Here is a 16326-nt window from a genome sequence, read left to right as displayed (position 1 = left end):
TAAATAACCAAGAGATCACTGAAGAAATCAAAGGGGAAATCAAAAAATACCTAGAGACAAATGACAATGAAAACACGACGATCCAAAATCTATGGGATGCAGCAAAAGCATTTCTAAGAGGGAAGTTTATAGCTATACAAGCCTATCTCAAGAAACAAGAAAAATCTCAAGTAAACAATCTAACCTTACACCTAAAGGAAGTAGAGAAAGAAGAACAAACAAAACCCAAAGTTAGCAGAAGGAAAGAAATCATAAAGATCAGAGCGGAAACAAATGAAATAGATACAAAGAAAACAATAGCAAAGATCAATAAAACTAAAAGCTGTTTTTTTGAGAAGATAACCAAAATTGATAAAGCATTAGCCAGACTCATCAAGAAAAAGGGGGAGAGGACTCAAATCAATAAAATTAGAAATGAAAAAGGAGAAGTTACAACAGACACTGCAGAAATACAAAGAATCCTAAGAGACTACTACAAGCAAATCTATGCCAATAAAATGGACAACCTGGAAGAAATGGACAAATTCTTAGAAAGGTATAATCTTCCAAGACTGAACCAGGAAGAAACAGAAAATATGAACATACCAACCACAAGTAATGAAATTGAAACTGTGATTAAAAATCTTCCAACAAACAAAAGTCCAGGACCAGATGGCTTCACAGGTGAATTCTATCAAACATTTAGAGAAGAGCTAACACCCATCCTTCTCAAACTCTTCGAAAAAATTGCAGAGGAAGGAATGGTCCCAAACGCATTCTGTGAGGCCACCATCACCCTGATACCAAAACCAGACAAAGATGCTACAAAAAAAGAAAATTACAGACCAATATCACTGATGGATATAGATGCAAAAATCCTCAACAAAATACTAGCAAACAGAATCCAACAACATATTAAAAGGATCATACACCACGATCAAGTGGGATTTATCCCAGGGATGCAAGGATTCTTCATTGTACGCAAATCAATCAATGTGATACACCATATTAACAAATTGAAGAATAAAAACCATATGATCATCTCAATAGATGCAGAAAAAGGTTTTGACAAAAATCAACTCCCATTTATGAAAAATCTCTCCAGAAAGTGGGCATAGAGGGAACCTACATCAACATAATAAAGGCCATATACGACAAGCCCACAGCAAACATCATTCTCAATGGTGAAAAACTGAAAGCATTTCCTGTAAGATCAGGAACAAGACAAGGATGTCTACTCTTGCCATTATTATTCAACATAGTTTTGGAAGTCCTAGCTACAGCAATCAGAGAAGAAAAAGAAGTAAAAGGAATACAAATTGGAAAAGAAGAAGTAAAACTGTCGCTGTTTGCAGATGACATGATACTGTACATAGAGAATCCTAAAAATGCCACCAGAAAACTACTAGAGCTAATTAGTGAATTTTGTAAATTTGCAGGATACAAAATTATTGCACAGAAATCTCTTGCATTCCTATACACTAATGATGAAAAATCTGAAAGAGAAATTATGGGAAAACTCCCATTTTCCATTGCAACAAAAAGAATAAAATACCTAGGAATAAACCTACCTAGGGAGACAGAAGACCTGCATGCAGAAAACTATAAGACACTGATGAAAGAAGTTCAAGATGATACCAACAGGTGGAGAGATATAACATGTTCTTGGATTGGAAGAATCAATATTGTGAAAATGACTATACTACCCAAAGCAACCTACAGATTCAATGCAATCTCTATAAAATTACCAATGGCATTTTTTATGGAACTAGAACAAATCACCTTAAAGATTGTATGGAGATACAAAAGACCCCGAATAGCCAAAGCAGTCTTGAGGGAAAAAAACGGAGCTGGAGGAATCAGACTCCCTGACTTCAGACTATACTACAAAGCTACAGTAATCAAGACAGTATGGTATTGGCACAAAAACAGAGACATAGATCAATGGAACAAAATAGACAGCCCAGAGATAAACCCACGCACCTATGGTCAACTAATCTATGAGAAAGGAGGGAAAGGTATACAATGGAGAAAAGACAGTCTCTTCAATAAGTGGTGCTGGGAAAACTGGACAGCTACATGTAAAAAAATGAAATTAGAACACTCCCTTACACCATACACAAAAAGAAACTCAAAATGGATTACAGACCTAAATGTAAACCCGGACACTATCAAACTCTTAGAGGAAATATAGGAAGAACATTCTTTGACATAAATCACAGCAAGATCTTTTTTGATCCACCTCCTAGAGTAATGGAAATGAAAATAAAAATAAAATGGGACCTAATGAAACTTCAAAGCTTTTGTTCAGCAAAGGAAACCATAAACAAGATGAAAAGACAACCCTCAGGATGGGAGAAAATATTTTCAAACAAATCAATGGACAAAGGATCAATCTCCAAAATATATAAACAGCTCATGCAGCTCAATATTACAGAAACAAACAACCCAATCCAAAAATGAGCAGAAGACCTAGGTAGACATTTCTCCAAAGAAGACATACAGATGGCCAAGAAGCACATGAAAAGCTGCTCAACATCACTAATTATTAGAGAAATGCAAATCAAAACTACAATGAGGTACCACCTCACACTGGTTAGAATGGGGATCATCAGAAAATCTACAAATAACAAATGCTGGAGAGGGTGGGGAGAAAAGGGAACCCTCTTGCACTGTTGGTGGGAATGTAAATTGATACAGCCACTATGGAGAACAGTATGGAGGTTCCTTAAAAAACTAAAAATAGAATTACCATATGATCCAGCAATCCCACTACTGGGCATATACCCAGAGAAAACCATAATTTAAAAAGATACATGCACCCCAATGTTCATTGCAGCACTATTTACAATAGCCAGGTCATGGAAGCAACCTAAATGCCCATTGACAGACGAATGGATAAAGAAGTTGTTGTACATATATACAATGGAATATTACTCAGCCATAAAAAGGAAGGAAATTGAGTCATTTGTTGAGACGTGGATGGACCTAGAGACTGTCATACAGAGTGAAGTAAGTCAGAAAGAGAAAAACAGATATAGTATATTAACGCATGTATATGGAACCTAGAAAAATGGTACAGATGAACCGGTTTGCAGGGCAGAATTTGAGACACAGATGTAGAGAACAAACGTATGGACACCAAGGGGGGAAAACCGCTGTGGGGTGGGAATGGTGGTGTGCTGAATTGGGCGATTGGGATTGACATTTATACACTGATGTGTATAAAATTGATGACTAATAAGAAACTGCAGTATAAAAAACAAACAAACAAAAATAGAAAAAAATGTATGTTCTTATTGCCATTTTATTAATTATTTTGGGCTTGTTTTTTTAAACATCTTTATTGGAGTATAATTGCTTTACAATGGTGTGTTAGTTTCTGCTTTATAACGAAGTGAATCAGTTATACATATACATATGTTCCCATATCTCTTCCCTCTTGCATCTCCCTCCCTCCCACCATCCCTATCCCACCCCTCTAGGTGGTCACAAAGCACTGAACTGATCTCCCTGTGTCATGCAGCTGCTTCCCACTAGCTACATATTTTACATTTGGTAGTGTATATATGTCCATGCCACTCTCTCACTTTGTCACAGCTTACCCTTCCGCCTCCCCATATCCTCAAGTCCATTCTCTAGTAGGCCTGTGTCTTTATTCCCGTCTTACCCCTAGGTTCTTCATGACCTTTTTTTTTTTTTTTCTTAGATTCCATATATATGTGTTAGCATACGGTATTTGTTTTTCTCTTTCTGACTTACTTCACTCTGTATGACAGACTCTAGGTCCATCCACTTCACTACAAATAAATCAATTTCGTTTCTTTTTATGGCTGAGTAATATTCCATTGTATATATGTGTTGGGCCTGTTTTTGTAGGTTGTTTTTCTTCCCTTCCTCTTTTGTTCTCTTGTGCTTTGATAACTATCTTTTATGTTGTGTTTGGATTGCTTTTTCTTTTTCTGTATGTATATCTATTGTAGATTTTTGGTTTGTGGTTCTTATGAGGTTTTGATAAAGTATTCTCTCTCTCTCTATATATATATATATATACGTATATATATATATATATATACCTATATATGTGTATATATATATATAGATATATATATATATACATACAAGATTTTTTTAAGTTTTTGGTGTCTTAATTACAATTTCCAATATCCTGCATTTGTACTCTCCTCTTCACACCATTTCTGGTTTTGATATCATATTTGTGTGCGGATCATTTCCTACCTTTACCGTATATTTGCTTTTACTGTATATTTGCTTTTACTGCTTTTACTGGTGACCTTTCCCATTCGTAATATTCTTGTTTCTAGTTGTGTCCTTTTCTTTTCTGCCTAGAGAAGTTCCTTTAGGATTTGTTGTAAAGCTGGTTTGGTGGTACTGAATTCCCTTACTTTTTGCTTATCTGTAAAGCTTTTGCTTTCTCTGTCAAATCTAAGCGAGAACCTTGCTGGGTAGAATATTCTCGGTTGTAGGTTTTTCCCTTTCATCATTTTAAATATATCAAGCCACTCCCTTGTGGCCTGCAGAGTTTCAGCTGAAAATTCAGCTGGTAACTTTATCAGGATTCCCTTGTATGTTATTTGTTACTTTTCACTTGTTGCTTTTAATATTTTCTCTTTGTCTCTAATTTTTGTCAGTTTGATTAATGTGTCTCGGCATGTTCCCCCTTGGGCTTATCCTGTATGTGACCCTCTGCACTTCCTTTACCTGAGTGAGTGTTTCCTTTCCCATGTTATGGAAGTTTTCCGCTATAATCTCTTCCAATATTTTCTCAGCCCCTTTCTCTGTCTCTTCTTCTTCTAGGAACCCTATAATGTGAATATCGGCATGTTTAATGTTGTCCCAGAGGTCTCTGATACTGCCCTTGTTTCTTTTTTTTTTTTTTTAATATATTTTTGGCTGCATTGGGTCTTCTTTGCTGCACATGGCCTTTCTCTAGTTGCAGTGAGTGTGGGCTATTTTTCATTGTGGTGCACGAGCTTCTCATTTTGGTGGCTTCTCTTGTTGCGGAGAATGGACTCTAGGCATGTGGGCTTCAGTAGTTGTGGTGTGCGGGCTCAGTAGTTGTGGCTCATGGGCTGTAAAGTGCAGGCTCAGTAGTTGTGGCACATAGGTTTATTTGCTCCACGGCATGTGGGATCTTCCCTGACCAGGGCTCGAACCTCTGGCCCTGCACTGGCAGGAGGAGTCTTAAATGCTGCGCCACGAGGGAAGCCCTGTCCTTGTTTCTTTTCATTCTGCAGGAGCAATTTCCACCACTCTGTCTTCCAGCTCACTTATTCGTTATTCGGCCTCATTTATTATGCTATTGATTCCTTCTTGTGTATTTTTCATTTCAGTTATCATATAGTTCATCTCTGTGTGTTTGTTCTTTAAATTTTGTAGTTCTTTGTTAAACATTTCTTGTATCTTCTCGGTCTGTGCCTACAATCTCTTTCCGAGATCTTGCATCATCGTTATTATCATTACTCTCAATTTGTATCTCCACTTCACTTAGTCGTTCTTCTGGGTTTTTATCTTGTTCCTTCATTTGGAACATATTTTTCTGCTGTCTCATTTTGTCTAAATTTCTATGTGTGTGGTCTCGTTTCTGCCGGCTACATGGTTGTAGTTCCTCTTACTTCTGGTTTCTGCCCCCTGTTGGGTGAGGTTGGTCCAGGGACTTGTGCAAGCTTCCTGGTGGGAGGGACTGTTGCCTTCCCACTGGTGGTTATAGCTGGGTTTATCCTTCTGGTTGGCAGGGTCATGTCAAGGGATGTGTTTAAAGGTGTCTGTGAGCTCCGTACCACTTTATACAGGCTGTCTGCTGATGGATGGGGCTGTGTTTCCACCCTGCTGGTTGTTTGGCCTGAGATGTCCCAGTACTGGAGCCTGCAGGCTGTTGGATGTGGCCAGGTCTTGGTGTCAAAATGGCAACCTCCAGGAGAGCTCACACCAATCAATATTCCCTGGGGCCTTTCCACCAGTTTGCTTGACCCCTCAGTGAGCCACAGCCAACTCCTGTCTCCCCAGGAGATCTTCCAAGGCCCACAGGCCAGTCCAGTCCAGGCTCTTATGGAGTCAGAGGTTTGTGCTGAGTCCCAGTGCATGTCAAACTTTGTGTGCACCCTCCAAGAATGGAGTCTCTGTTTCCCCCTGTCCTGTGTAACTTCTGTACTCAAGCCCCACTGGCCTTCAATGCCAAATGCTCTGGGGTCTCCTCCTCCCAATGCCAGACTCTCAGGCTGGGGAGCTTGACGTGGAGCTCAGATCTCTCACTCCTGGGGGAGAAACTCTGCAATATACTTATTTTCCAGTTTGTGGGTTGCCCACCTGGTGGGTATGGTATTTGATTATATTGTGAAAGTGCCCATCCTACCATCTCGTGATTTCTTCTGTATCGTTGGATGTAAAATATCTTTTTTGGTATGTTCCAGTCTTTTTTGTTGATGGTTGTTCAGCAGGTAGCTGTGACTTTGATGTTTTTGTGAGAGGAGGTGAGCTCAAGTCCTTCTACTCAGTCATCTTTTCAGTAATTGAAGGGCTGCTTTTAGTTTGGATGCTTGCTGCATCTTTCCTCAGTGTGTGCTGGCCATTATCCCCTTGATATGGGGTGTGCAGTTGCCGCGGCCCTTGCACACTCACAGGATGGCAGGGGCAGTGATTACTGCGTGTTCACAGGTGTCCCAGCAGCAGTTGTTGTCTGCCCACCCCCAGACAGTGGGAGCAGCGATTGGTACCTGCTCACAGGTCTCTTAGCAGCAGCAGCGGCCCGTGCACTCCTGCAACAGCAGGGCTAGCATTTGATGCCTGCTCATGGCACGTGTGCTCTCCTGGTACAGTGGTGGCAGCACTTGGCTCATGTTCATGGTTGTCTTAGTGGGGGAGTGGGGCGGTGTCCTCCTCTACAGCGAGGGCAGCACTTGGTGCCTGCTCGCGGGTCTTTTAGCAGCAGCAGCGGCCCGCACACTCTGGAGACAGTGAGGGAAGCACTTGACCCCTGCTTGCAGGTCTCATATTAGTGGCCCAGGATGGTGGTGGTGTCTCATGCCCACTCACAGAGCACGTGTAGGCAGTGTCCTGTTGCCTGAGAGCGTGCAAAGGGAAAGAAGTGCCTATGGCAGTCCCACCCTTCTCTTTGTGGGACCCCAACAATGGAGTCTTGCCTCTCTAGCCGGGCCCAGGCTTCTTCCGAGTATACCTCAGTTGCCACACTCCAGCCTCTTCAACCTGTCTCCACACAGCCAACCCTGGTCCTGTCCCTGGGTCTGACCTCTGAAGCCTGAGCTTCATTATCTAGCCCCTGCCCAAATTGGCAGACAAGTGTCTCAGTCTGGGGAGTGCAGGGCGGTGGTACCCACTATCTGTGCTGGTTGGTCTCCATTTTGCCTACGAAAACCAGTTGCTGCACTCTCCTCCAAGACTCCAAAGCTCCCCATCCATCCAGGCTGATCTTCTCACCAATGAGGTGACTTCCCCAGGTGTGAGAACCTTTCCTCCTTCACAGCTCCCTCTCTGGGGAGCAGGTCCTATCTAGATTCCTTTCTTTCTCTCTCTATTTTTTTCCTTTTGTCCTACCCATTTACATGGAAGTTGTCTTGCTCTTTTGGAAGTCTGAGGTCTTCTGCCAGCATTCAGTAGATGTTCTGTGTGAATCGTCCTACTCCTCTGCCATCTTGATCGCTTCTTGATTTCTCTTTCTGATATTTCATTATTAGTGTCTTGAAGGAGTGTGCTTGTGTGGGAGAATCCTTATACAATCTGTGTGCCCAGTGGTTTAGCGGGAGAGCTGGATCTGACATGAGCATGATTCATATCCTTCCCCAGCATGTTCTAACAGCTAGCACCTTGGTAGGAGCTGTGTCTGGAGATGGAGAAGCTACAGCCAGAGCCAAATGTGAGCTGGAACTTCTGCACTGCTCAGTGACAAACACCACCCTATTTGGGTTGGTCCCAAGCTGTTGAATCAGAAGACATGTGGGTCAGGTCTGAGCTGGTTCCCTTCCCTCTAAGTGTGTGCTCTCCCCACCTTGAAACACTGGCACCTTTGCCCCAGAAGGAAGCAGTGCTGGGGCAAGTGGTCCTTGAGCATGTGTTCTGCATGGATCTGGGCGCTGGCTGTTGCGGCCTCGGTCCCAGCCCCAGTCAGAATCCCAAGCCACTCCTGATGTGATGCATCTGTAAGCACCAGTAATGGCTACCACTGTCCCCATTCAGATGCCATTCCAAGTCTGCATCCATTCTGTCCCATACAACTGAACTCTTCTTTGCCCTGAGCAGCCCTTGCCCAAGTGTGGAGCTGTGCTATAAAGCAAGCAGGGCCAGAGCAGACACTTGGCTCAGGCTGGGGTGCATTGTGAGGCAGTCATGGGAAATGGGCCAGAGTCTGATGCAGTTTCAATCTACTTTCTCCATCTTATTTTTTCAATGGAATAGTATGGAGCCTTTTAAAAGACGACCATATTAACTTGAAAAATGTTAATGATATACAATTAAGTTTTTAAAAAGACCCAGAGGGGTTGGGGCAAGATGGCGGAAGAGTAAGACGCAGAGATCACCTTCCTTCCCACAGATACATTAGAAATACATCTACACGTGGAACTGCTCCTACAGAACACCCACTGAACACTGGCAGAAGACGTCAGACCTCCCAAAAGGCAAGAAACTCCCCACGTACTTGGGTAGGGCAAAAGAAAAAAGAAATAACAGAGACAAAAGAATAGGGATGGGACCTGCACCAGTGGGAGGGAGCCGTGAAGGAGGAAGGGTTTCCACACACTAGGAAACCCCTTCGTGGGTGGAGACTGTGGGTGGCAGAGGGGGGAAGCTTCGGAGCCATGGAGGAGAGCGCAGCCACAGGGGTGCGGAAGGCAAAGCAGAGAGACTCCCGCACAGATGATCGGTGCCGAGCAGCACTCACCAGCCCGAGAGGCTTGTCTGCTCACCCGCCAGGGCGGGCAGGGGCTGGGAGCTTCGGTCGGATCCGGATCGCAGGGAGAGGACTGGGGTTGGCGGCATGAACACAGCCTGAAGGGGTTAGTGCACCACAGCTAGCCGGGAGGGAGTCAGGGAAAAAGTCTGCAGCTGCCGAAGAGGCAAGAGACTTTTTCTTGCCTCTTTGTTTCATGGGGCGCAAGGAGAGGGGATTCAGAGCGCTGCCTAAATGAACTCCAGAGATGGGCACGAGCCGCGGCTATCAGCGTGGACCCAAGAGACAGCATGAGACGCTAAGGCTGCTGCTGCCGCCACCAAAAAGCCTGTGTGCGAGCACAGGTCACTCTCCACACCACCCCTCCCGGGAGCCGGTGCAGCCCGCCATGGCCAGGCTCCCGTGATCCGGGGACAACTTCCCCGGGAGAACGCACGGCGCGCCAATGGCTGCTGCAACGTCACACCGGCCTCTGCCGCCGCAGCCTCACCCCGCATACATATCCTTCCCTCCCCACCGCCTGAGTGAGCCACAGCCCCCGAAATAGCTGCTCCTTTAACCCCATTCTGTCTGGGCAGGAAACAGATGCCCTCAGGCGACCTACACGCAGAGGCGGGTCCAAATCCAAAGGTAAACCCCGGGAGCTGTGCGAACAAAGAAGAGAAAGGGAAATCTCTCCCAGCAGCCTCAGAAGCAGTGGATTAAAACTCCACAAACAACTTGATGTGCCTGCATCTGTTGAATACCTGAATAGACAACGAATCATCCCAAATTCAGGAGGTGGACTTTCGGAGCAGGATATATTAATTTTTCCCCTTTTCCTTTTTCTGTGAGTGTATATGTGTATGCTTCTGGGTGAGATTTTGTCTGTATAGCTTTGCTTTATAATAGCTTTATTTTACTTCACTATATTATATCCTCTTTCTTTCTTTCTTTCTATTTTTTCTCCCTTTTACTCTGAGCTGTGTGGATGAAAGGCTCTTGGTGCTCCAGCCAGGCATGAGGGCTGTGCCTCTGAGGTGGGACAGCCAACTTCAGGACACTGGTCCACAAGAGACGTCCCAGCTCCACGTAATACCAAATGGCGAAAATCTCTCAGAGATCTCCATCTCAACATCAAGACGCAGCATCACTCAATGACCAGCAAGCTACACTGCTGGACACCCTATTCCTAACAACTAGCAAGACAGAAACACATCCCCATCCATTAGCAGAGAGGCTGCCTAAAATCATAACAAAGCCACAGACACCCCAAAATATACCACCAGACGTGGACCTGCCCACCAGAAAGACAAGATCCAGCCTCATCCACCAGAACACAGGCACTAGTCCCCTCCACCAGGAAGCCTACACAACCCATTGAACCAACCTTAGCCACTGGGGACAGACACCAAAAACAACAGGAACTACGAACCTGCAGCCTGGGAAAAGGAGACCCCAAACACATTAAGATAAGCAAAATGAGAAGACAGAAAAACACATAGCAGATGAAGGAGTGGGGTCAAAACACAGCAGACCTAACAAATGAAGAGGAAATAGGTAGTCTACCTGAAAAAGAATTCAGAATAATGATAGCAAGGATGATCCCAAATCTTGGAAATAGTATAGACAAAATGCAAGAAACATTTAACAAGGACGTAGAAGAACTAAAGAGGAACCAAGCAACGATGAAAAACACAATAAATGAAATTAAAAATACTCTAGACGGGATCAATAGCAGAATAACTGAGGCAGAAGAACGGATAAGTGACCTGGAAGATAAAATGTTGGAAATAACTACTGCAGAGCAGAATAAAGAATAAAGAATGAAAAGAAATGAGGACAGTCTCAGAGACCTCTGGGACAACATTAAACGCACCAACATTTGAATTATAGGGGTCCCAGACGAAGAAGAGAAAAAGAAAGGGACTGAGAAAATATTTGAAGAGATTATAGTTGAAAACTTCCCTAATATGGGAAAGGAAATAGTTAATCAAGTCCTGGAAGAACAGAGAGTCCCATACAGGATAAATCCAAGGAGAAACATGCCAAGACACATATTAATCAAACTATCAAAAATTAAATATAAAGAAAACATATTAAAAGCAGCAAGGGAAAAACAACAAACAACACACAAGGGAATCCCCATAAGGTTAACAGCTGAACTTTCAGCAGAAACCTTGCAAGCCAGAAGGGAGTGGCAGGATATACTTAAAGTAATGAAGGAGAAAACCCTACAACCAAGATTACTCTACCCAGCGAGGATCTCATTCAGATTTGATGGAGAAATTAAAACCTTTACAGACAAGCAAAAGCTGAGAGAGTTCAGCACCACCAAACCAGCTTTACAACAAATGCTAAAGGAATTTCTCTAGGAAAGAAACACAAGAGAAGGAGAACACCTACAATAACAAACCCAAAACATTTAAGAAAATGGGAATAGGAACATACATATCGATAATTACCTTAAATGTAAATGGATTAAATGCTCCCACCAAAAGATACAGACTGGCTGAATGGATACAAAAACAAGACCCATATATATGCTGTCTACAAGAGACCCACTTCAGACCTAGAGACACATACAGACTGAAAGTGAGGGGATGGAAAAAGATATTCCATGCAAATGGAAATCAAAAGAAAGCTGGAGTAGCAATTCTCATATCCGACAAAATAGACTTTAAAATAAAGACTATTACAAGAGACAAAGAAGGACACTATATAATGATCAAGGGATCGATCCAAGAGGAAGGTATAACAATTGTAAATATTTATGCACCCAACATAGGAGCACCTCAATACATAAGGCAAATACTAACAGCCATAAAAGGGGAAATCGACAGCAACACAATCATAGTAGGGGACTTTAACACCCCACTTTCACCAATGGACAGATCATCCAAAATGAAAATACATAAGGAAACACAAGCTTTAAATGATACATTAAACAGGATGGACTTAACTGATATTTATGGGACATTCCACCCAAAAACAACAGAATACACATTTTTCTCAAGTGCTCATGGAACATTCTCCAGGATAGATCATATCTTGGGTCACAAATCAAGCCTTGGTAAATTTAAGAAAACTGAAATCATATCAAGTTTCTTTTCGGAGCACAACGCTATGAGACTAGATATCAATTACAGGAAAAGATCTGTAAAAAATACAAACACATGGGGGCTACACAATACACTACTTAATGAGGAAGTGATCACTGAAAAAATCAAAGGGGAAGTCATAAAATACCTAGAAACAAATGACAATGGAGACACGACGACCCAAAACCTATGGGATGCAGCAAAAGCAGTGCTAAGAGGGAAGTTTATAGCAATACAAGCCTACCTCAAGAAACAGGAAACATCTCGAATAAACAACCTAACCTTGCACCTAAAGCAATTAGAGAAAGAAGAGCAAAAAAACCCAAAGCTAGCAGAAGGAAAGAAATCATAAAGATCAGATCAGAAATAAATGAAAAAGAAATGAAGGAGACAATAGCGAAGATCAATAAAATTAAACCTGGTTCTTTGAGAAGATAAACAAAATTGATAAACCATTAGCCAGACTCATCAAGAGAAAAAGGGAGAAGACTCAACTCAATAGAATTAGAAATGAAAAAGGAGAAGTAACCACTGACAATGCAGAAATACAAACGATCATGAGAGATTGCTACAAGCAACTCTATGCAAATACAATGGACAACCTGGAAGAAATGGACAGATTCTTAGAAATGCACGACCTGCCGAGACTAAACCAGGAAGAAATAGAAAATATGAACAGACCAATCACAAGCACTGAAATTGAAACTGTGATTAAAAACCTTCCAACAAACAAAAGCCCAGGACCAGATGGCTTCACAGTCGAATTCTATCAAACATTTAGAGACGAGCTAACACCTATCCTTCTCAAACTCTTCCAAAATATTGCAGAGGGAGGAACATTCCCAAACTCATTCTACGAGGCCACCATCACCCTGATACTAAAACCAGACAAAGATGTCACAAAGAAACAAAACTACAGGCCAATATCACTGATGAACATAGATGCAAAAATCCTCAACAAAATACTAGCAAACAGAATCCAACAGCACATTAAAAGGATCATACACCATGATCAAGTGGGGTTTATCCCAGGAATGCAAGGATTTTTCAATATACGCAAATCAATCAATGTGATAAACCATATTAACAAATTGAAGGAGAAAAACCATATGATCATCTCAATAGATGCAGAGAAAGCTTTCGACAAAATTCAACACCCATTTATGATAAAAACCCTGCAGAATGTAGGCATAGAGGGAACTTTCCTCAACATAATAAAGGCCATATATGACAAACCCACAGCCAACATTGTCCTCAATGGTGAAAAACTGAAACCATTTCCACTAAGATCAGGAACAAGACAAGGTTGCCCACTCTCACCACTATTATTCAACATAGTTTTGGAAGTTTTAGCCACAGCCATCAGAGAAGAAAAAGAAATAAAAGGAATCCAAATCGGAAAAGAAGTAAAGCTGTCACTGTTTGCAGATGACATGATACTATTCATAGAGAATCATAAAGATGCTACCAGAAAACTACTAGAGCTAATCAATGAATTTGGTAAAGTAGCAGGATACAAAATTAATGCACAGAAATCTCTTGCATTCCTATACACCAATGATGAAAATCTGAAAGTGAAATTAAGAAAACACTCCCGTTTACCATTGCAACAAAAAGAATAAAATATCTAGGAATAAACCTAACTAAGGAGACAAAAGACCTGTATGCAGAAAACTATAAGACACTGATGAAAGAAATTAAAGATGATACAAATAGATGGAGAGATATACCATGTTCTTGGATTGGAAGAATCAACATTGTGAAAATGACTCTACTACCCAAAACAATCTACAGATTCAATGCAATCCCTATCAAACTACCAGTGGCATTTTTCACAGAACTGGAACAAAAGATTTCACAATTTGTATGGAAACACAAAAGACCCCGAATAGCCAAAGCAATCTTGAGAACGAAAAATGGAGCTGGAGGAATCAGGCTCCCTGACTTCAGACTATATTACAAAGCTACAGTAATCAAGACAGTTTGGTACTGGCACTAAAACAGAATCATAGATCAATGGAACAGGATAGAAAGCCCAGAGATAAACCCACACACATATGGTCACCTTATCTTTGATAAAGGAGGTAAGCATATACAGTGGAGAAAAGACAGCCTCTTCAATAAGTGGTGTTGGGAAAACTGGACAGGTACATGAAATTAGAACACTCCCTGACACCATACACAAAAATAAACTCAAAGTGGATTAAAGACCTAAGTGTAAGGGCAGACACTATCAAACTCTTAGAGGAAAACATAGGCAGAACACTCTATGACATACATCACAGCAAGATTCTTTTTGACCCAGCTCCTAGAAAAATGGAAATAAAAACAAAAATAAACAAATGGGACCTAATGAAACTTAAAAGGTTTTGCACAGCAAAGGAAACCATAAACAAGACCAAAAGACAACCCTCAGAATGGGAGAAAATATTTGCAAATGAAGCAACTGACAAGGATTAATCTCCAAGATTTACAAGCATCTCATGCAGCTCAATAACATAAAAACAAACAACTCAATCCAAAAATGGGCAGAAGACCTAAATAGACATTTCTCCAAAGAAGATATACAGATTGCCAACAGATGCATGAAAGAATGCTCAACATTATTAATCATTTGAGAAATGCAAATCAAAACTGCAATGAGATATCATCTCACACCGGTCAGAATGGCCATCATCAAAAAATCTAGAAACAATAAAAGCTGGAGAGGATGTAGAGAAAAGGGAACCCTCTTGCACTGTTGGTGGGAATGTAAATTGATACAGCCACTATGGAGAACAGTATGGAGGTTCCTTAAAAAACTACAAATAGAACTACCATACGACCCAGCAATCCCAGTACTGGGCATGTACCCTGAGAAAACCATAATTCAAAAAGACTCATGTACCAAAATGTTCATTGCAGCTCTGTTTACAATATCCAGGACTTGGAAGCGACCTACGTGTCCATCATCGGATGAATGGATAAAGAAGATGTGACACATATATACAATGGAATATTACTCAGCCATAAAAGGAAATGAAATGGAGGTATTAGTAGTGAGGTGGATGGAGTTAGACTCTGTCATGCAGAGTCAAGTAAGTCAGAAAGAGAAAAACAAATACAGTATGCTAACACATATATATGGAATCTAAGGAAAAAAAAAAGGTCATGACGAAACTAGTGGCAAGATGGGAATAAAGACACAGACCTACTAGAGAATAGACTTGAGGATATGGGGAGGGGGAAGGGTAAGATGTGACAGGGTGAGAGAGTGGCATGGACATTTATACACTACCAAATGTAAAATAGATAGCTAGTGGGAAGCAGCCACATAGCACAGGGAGATCAGCTCGGTGCTTTGTGACCACCTAGAGGGGTGGGATAGGGAAGGTGGGAGGGAGGGAGATGCAAGAGGGAAGAGATATGGGAACATATGTATATGTATAACTGATTCACTTTGTTATAAAGCAGAAACTAACACATCATTGTAAAGTAATTATACTCCAATAAAGATGTTAAAAAAAAAGACCCAGAAAACTGTAGTACCAAACATGTAGCAGAAGGAAGGAAAGAAGGAGAAGAGAGAGATCTATTTTTTTCAGGAGTAAATGAATATGTGCATGCTCTTCACAAGCAGTGTCTAGGATTCCTACAGCCCTCCTGCTGGTCCAACTCGTTTTCTAACCAGCCAAGGGAACTTGGCTTCCCAATGTCAGACCCCAGGTCTTGGGCACCCAATATGTGACTCTAACAGCACACTCCCCAGGGAAGATACCCCTCCTCTTCTTTGTCCCATTCCAGGGGTAAAGGTCCCGTCCTGATTGCTTTTCTTCCCTTCCTATTTGATTTTGTGTGGATCTTTATTATAGCCTTGGTTGTACAAGATTTTTACTGATGGTCTCCAGGTAGTTTTCAGTGACAATTGCTCTACATGTAGATGTATTTTTTTTAACACCCTTATTGGAGTATGATTTCTTTAAAATGTTGTGTTAGTTTCTGCTATATAATACAGTGAATCAATTATATGTACACATATATCCCCATATACCCTCCCTCTTGTGCCTCCCTACCACTCTCCCTATCCCACCCCTCTGTGTGGTCACAAAGCACTGAGCTAATGTCCCTGTGCTATGCAGCTACTTCCACTAGCTATCTGTTTTACATTTGGTAGTGTATATATGTCAATGCTACTCTCGCATTTCGTTCCAGCTTACACTTCCCCCTCCCCGTGTCCTCAACTCCATTTTCTAGGTCTGCACCTTTATTCAGGTCCTGTCCTTAGGTTTATCAGAACCATTTTTTTTTTAGATTACATATACATGTGTTAGCATACTGTATTTGTTTTACTTTCTGACATACTTC

Source organism: Balaenoptera physalus, assembly GCF_965194825.1.
Source record: "Balaenoptera physalus genome assembly, chromosome: X".
NCBI lineage: Eukaryota > Metazoa > Chordata > Mammalia > Artiodactyla > Balaenopteridae > Balaenoptera > Balaenoptera physalus.
The sequence above is the reverse complement of the archived record's forward strand: the minus strand, read 5'-3'. Positions refer to the sequence as shown.